A 6001-nucleotide genomic window follows, 5' to 3' on the forward strand; every position below is an offset into this window, starting at 1 on the left:
GTGGAGAAGGAACTTTGAAGACACCCAAACCATACTCTGCCAGGTCAGGTTGTGGCCAATCAGAAAAATCCCCTTTGATGACTCTTCAGTTGCTAGATGAAGACTTTGTACTAAGAGGCCTGAAAGGGACTGGAAATCCCCTGGTTCTGATGCAGCCTCCACTCAGAGTGGACCAGAGGGATCTTTCTATGAAAGGAGGGAGAATATTAAATCAGAGTCTTTTCACATGTGTGTAAGCCCGCTCCAACAGGATTTTCTGGATTATAACTCCCCAGAACTCTCCCTTGAGTTGGTCCCCTCCCTGGGAGGCCCTGCCACCTCCCTTTTCCCCTGCATCCATGCTGTGCTGTGCTTAATCTCTCAGTCATGTCTGACTCTTTGTGACCCTATGGACTGTAGCCCACCAGGCTCCTCTGTCCATGAGGTTTCTCCAGGCAAGAATACTGGAGTTGATTGTCATGCTCTCCTCCAGGGAATCTTCCCAACCCAGGGATCAAACCCAGGTCTCCCACATTGCAGGCAGATTCTTTACAGCTGAGCCACCATGGAAGCCCAGGAATGCTGGAGTGTGTAGCCTATGCTTTCTTCAGGGGATCTTCCCCACCCAGGAATCGAACTAGAGTCTCCTGCAATGCAGGCAGATTCTTTACCAGCTGAGCTACCAGGGAAGCTCAGTGCCTCGATATGTAGGTTAACTGTCTTTCTCTTTGCTTCCATAGTGCATATGGAATTCTCTAAATATTGAGCTGACCCAGGGGAATTCTGTTAGTGGCAGCCAAGAAATACCTTTGCCCATCCTCCACCTAGTAGCACTGGTTGGTCAGTCTTGGAAGTGCTTTCTGCCACCGTGGCTGACACAGGCTTACTCTGAATGGAAGCCCCAGTGGTATAGCATAAATGAAACAGACCAGAATAGCACTGAAGTGGCTCTTAAAACAAAACTGTCTTCAGAATCACAGCTTGAAAATTAGGCCAGGAACAAGTGCCAAGATCAAGAAGAGTGTTGTTCAGTCTCCAAGTTGTGTCCGACTCTTTGCAATCCCATAGACTATGGCACACCAGGCTTCCTGTCCCTCACCATCTCCCGAAGTTTGCCCAAGTTCATGTCTCTTGAACCCACTCACCCCATTCATCCACCCCTAACCCATTCCAGCTGGCATCAGTCTTCTGATAAAAAATCAAAGTTCACCTGAATTCCAACCACACCCTAGGTGTTGTGACATGCCAGGCGTCTCTTAATATAGTCCAAACTGACACATCCATACCTATTGGAGACAGATTCCTCAACTCTTAGAGTGATCCAGACCTGTGGACATTATTTACCCGAGACTCTATCTTGTGCTTATTTCTTCCACAAATCAACACCAGAGAATCAACATTACTCATTATGAGGGAGAACTTGAAGTAGTAGACAGCTTTGAGACAGTGACGCTTTGAATAAAAGAAGTTTACTATGCCATGAAGATCAAGTTGCTGTTGTTGTTCAGTCACTAAGTCATGTCCAGTTCTTTGCGACCCCATGAACTGCAACACGGCAGGCTCCTCTGTCTTCCACTATCTCCTGGAGTTTGCTCAAATTCACGTCCATTGAGTCAGTGATGCTATTTAACCATCTCATCCTCCGCCCCTCCCTTTCTCCTTTTGCCTTCAATCTTTCCCTACATGAGGGTCTTTTCCAATGAGTTGACTCTTCGCATCAGGTGGCCAAAGTAATGGAGCTTCAGCTTCAGCATATGTCCTTCCAATGAGTATTCAGGGTTGATTTCTTTAGACTTGGGTGACCACCAGTTAAAATAAAATATTTGAACAGAATCCAGAGTTTCCTAACAGAATAGCCAAAATGTCCAGGATGTAATAAAATATCACTCTTGTCATACCAAGAATCAGGAATAGAACCTTGAATGAGAAACAACAATCAATTGATACCAAGACACGTCAGATGTTGGAAGTGTCTGAGAAGAAATTTAAAACATCCATCACAAAATGCTTTGATTAGCAATTATAAATTAGCTCAAAACAAATGAAACTAATAGAAAATTTAAGTAAAGAAATAAAAGTTATAAAAAAGAACCAAGTAGAAATTACAGAACTAAAAAATAAATAATTGTCAAAAAGATTCAATAGTAGATTGGAGACAACAGAGAACAGAATCAGTGAACTGGAGGACAGATTAATAGAATTTACTCAATTTGAGCCATAGAGAGAAAACAGACTAAAAAATATGAACAGAGACTCTGAGACTTATGGAGTAAAAGCAGAATACATAACATTTTAATCATCAGAGTCCAAGAGAAGGAAAAGGTGTAAAGTGTTGAAAAGTATTCAAAGAAATAATGGTAGAAAAATCCCCAAATTTGGATAAAGACATAAGAATCACGCAGATTCAAGAATCTAAGCAAAACTCAAATAGGTTATACCTAAAGAAATTCACACCAAGAGATATGGATTATTAAACTCCTGAGATTAAAGGGGAAAAAAGTCTTAAAATCTGTCAGAGAAAAATGATACATTATGATAAGGAAACACCAAATTTCATGACAGATGACCGTGGATTTGTCACCTGAAGCCACAATGGCCAGACAGATGTGACACAAAGTTTTTCAATTGCTGAAAGTAAAAGAACTGTCAATCATGAATTATTCTGTATCTGCCAAGACTATCCTTCAGGAATTAAGGAGAAATAAAGATATTTCTAGATAAAAGAAAACTAAGAAAATGTTGGCAGTAAATCTCCCCTTTAGAAGGAAGTTTCTCCAAACAGAAAGAAAATGATAACAGAAGAAAGTTTGGAATTTCATAACAGAGGGAACAAGTGAATGGGTAGGAATGCCAACATTCCTTGCCAACATCCAGCAAGTTTGGAAGAGGACCCTGCAATTTAGATGAGACCTGCAACCTCAGTTTGTGACTTCAGTCTGGTGAGACCTTAAGCAGAGAGTCTGGCAAACACTTCTGACCAAGAACACTGGATAATATACAGGTGTTCTTTTAAACTGCTGAGTTTGAATTAATTTATGGCACTGGCTGAAAATAAATACAACATCTCTTGTTCATTTAAGTTTTACATACTGCATCTTAAGCACTTCAAAAAGAATTATCTTATTGAAGTGTAGTTGATTTACAATGTTGTGTTAGTCTCACTGTACTGCAAAGTGATTCAGTTATACATATATACACACACATATTCTTTTTTTTCCACTTTTCTTTTTTTTATTGGCAATTAAATATCTACATATATATAGTATTGCATAAATTATAAGTGGATTGACAATTATAGTAACAATACAAATTTATAAGCATTTACACAAAGCTGCTGCTCCAAGTTTTGGTGCATTTTGTGCCAGGAACCTTAGTAAATATGACAAATGTAAAGGATCTCGGCTACTTCAATTCATAAGAACAGGCTTCCAAAAGCAGCAAATATGTCATCTCATAGAACACTTGATAAGTCAAATCCAGGAAAAGAGATAACTAAAGGACAAAAGGAGCACTGTTTAAGAAAGGGTGGCGATAAAAATGTTAGGTTAAAATATTAGGCTTAAAGTTTTAGCAACTGGACTTAGGATCCAGAAAGTGTACACATGCTGGGAATGACAAGGAAAGATCCCCGTGTTCTGCTTCTCAATCACCACCACATTCCAAAAGAACAATTCTGGGTTGCTATGGTGTCCTCTTCCCTGCTAGTATGAACTACTGTTCCAAGTTCTAGTGAAACAAGATGGTAATTCACATAAATGGGTTTTAAAATAAGACACTTCTCACCCCAAATAAAATAAAGCTAAATATGCTCTCCAAATTACAAGGAAATCTAATCAAAATGCTGACCAGATAAATAAGCCAGATCACCCGTTTACCTCCATTGACTGCCTCAGAGCACAAAACTGGTGTGGCACCTCCAAGAGAGGAGATGCAGGTGGTTCCTGCTCTGTCCCAATCCAGCCTGCAGTGTCGGGGGGACAAAAGCCCATCAACATCCCTGGAGTTTTATTCCCCAGGTAAATAATTGAGTGAGTGGGTTAGATGGCTTTTAAGAGAACTTACTGCTTTTTTTTTTTTTGGCTTTGCCATGCAGCATTTTGGGATCTTATTTCCCTGATCAGGGATGGAACCTATGCCCCCTGCAATGGAAGCGTCGAATCTTAACCACTGGACCACCAGGGAAGTCCCTTAAAGAGACTTCAAGAGAAAGGATCTAAGTCAGCTTGAGATCGCACTTCTGGGCAGACACCGAAGAGTGGCAAAAGAAATGGACTTAAAAACAGGTGGGCAAAGTATTTACCTTCTGATCTCATCACTGGGAACTGTTTGGCACTATAGTTCAAGGAAGGCTTTGTCCAGTATTTTAATCTAATGGCTGGGGATGCTACAGGGTGATAAGCAAATGAGGCATCTGACACTGAAATTCTGGATAAAAAATGTAGGAACACTACGCCAAGTCTGGGTAGAAAAACAGTGCACCATCACACGACACCGGCAGTCTAGACTTCCTGCCTCTGAATTTCAAGTCCTCAATCTTGTCGGGAAGTGAAAGACCTACCAAAGCACAGCTGTGAAGAATACGTTTTCTGAAATCCTCCCAGGAAGGCCACTTCCATGGAACCAGTTCTAACAGAAAGGATGTAGGAAGGAGAATTTAACTTTTTCTTTACAGATCAGAAAGATGACAAGAGAGCAATGGATTATCATTTTCTGTCCCATATAAAGAACAAAAGCATCAATTCTTCTGGAATCTAACACACTGGCTTCATTTTCAAACGCATCACTTTATTTTCCTTGGAAGGCAGCCATACATTACACACCTTAAGCATGTGACAGTCACATGGTTTCTTCAATAAACCCTAGAGCTTCCACACAGCTCTCCTGGGGCTTACAGCCTGAGCAGTCCTGAGGAGTCAAATATTAAAGCTTTCTCCACAGTCACATGTTCCTTTGATGTTTGGGTTATTGAACACAAACTCACTGGATAATTTGTCTTCAACATAGTCCATTTCTGTTCCTAACAGTGTTAGCTGTGCTTTCTTCTCGATGAAAACTCTGACTCCATCTTGAATAACTTTTTCATCAGAGTCTCCTTTTGTCTTTGTATATTCTAAAGTGTAGGAAAGGCCATTACAATCCCTGGTTCGGACACCAACTTTCACACCAACATGTTCAGGCTTATCTTTAACAAGTTGTTTTATCTTGTTTACTGCTGAAGGTGTCAGGGTGAGGGCAGCCCGGGTGGGCTGCAACTTCCTCTTGCTCACAGCCTGGACAGTGGCCCAGACTAACGAAGCCAGCATCCTCACCGTCCTGCCACCCTGGTGTCTAGGGCTGGAGGTCGGCCATCTCAACCTCTCTCCATGGACACCGTGGGCCCACACATGTATTCTTTTCCATTATGGTTTAAATAATTTTTAAAAAAGCATAACTAGAAAACTTAATGATTGATATGTGCTTCACATAGTAATTTCTGATTTTTCATGTAACTTGTGGTCTTATTTATGATGACTTTTTTTTCAGAAACTATTTTTAAATTAATTTTTATTAGACTGTAGTTACTTTACAATATTTTGTTAATTTCTTGCTGTACAGCAAAGTGAACAAGTCATATGTATACATATATCCACTCTTGTTCAGATTTCGACTTTTTAACGTAGAAATACAAAGTTTCAAACATGGAGTTGAACATTATTTTCTCAATAGTTTTTCTTTTTTCAAAATTAAAATATCTTACCACTTAAAATAAATATTAACTTATACACATTTTTCTATATTTTGAGTTCCTTTGTATTTTACATTTGAACTTTTAAGCCATCTTATACCAACCATATGTTTGTTGACCTATAGTCTCTTTTTACTTTCAAGCAACAAACCAATTGACGCAATGCCATTTTAGCACATTTCCCTCACTCCATTGAATTAAAAAATTTACTTTTATTATGTATATACTTCTTTCTGAATTTATCCAACATAAAGGTAGGATAACTTGTTCTGCCTTGAACAGTGTAGAATCGTTTTA

At 39.6% G+C, this 6001-nt stretch overlaps 1 pseudogene; it reads right to left on the reverse strand.

Annotated features, from left to right (window-relative positions):
- Window positions 1–4488: 4488 nt before the first annotated feature.
- Window positions 4489–5297, reverse strand: LOC148774137 (iron-sulfur cluster assembly 1 homolog, mitochondrial pseudogene; annotated as a pseudogene).
- Between the last annotated feature and the right edge of the window lie 704 nt (window positions 5298–6001).

This window comes from Moschus berezovskii, chromosome 23 (assembly GCF_049115385.1).
Source record: "Moschus berezovskii isolate FMDL1 chromosome 23, NW_MosBer_1.0, whole genome shotgun sequence".
NCBI classification, from domain to species: Eukaryota; Metazoa; Chordata; class Mammalia; order Artiodactyla; family Moschidae; genus Moschus; species Moschus berezovskii.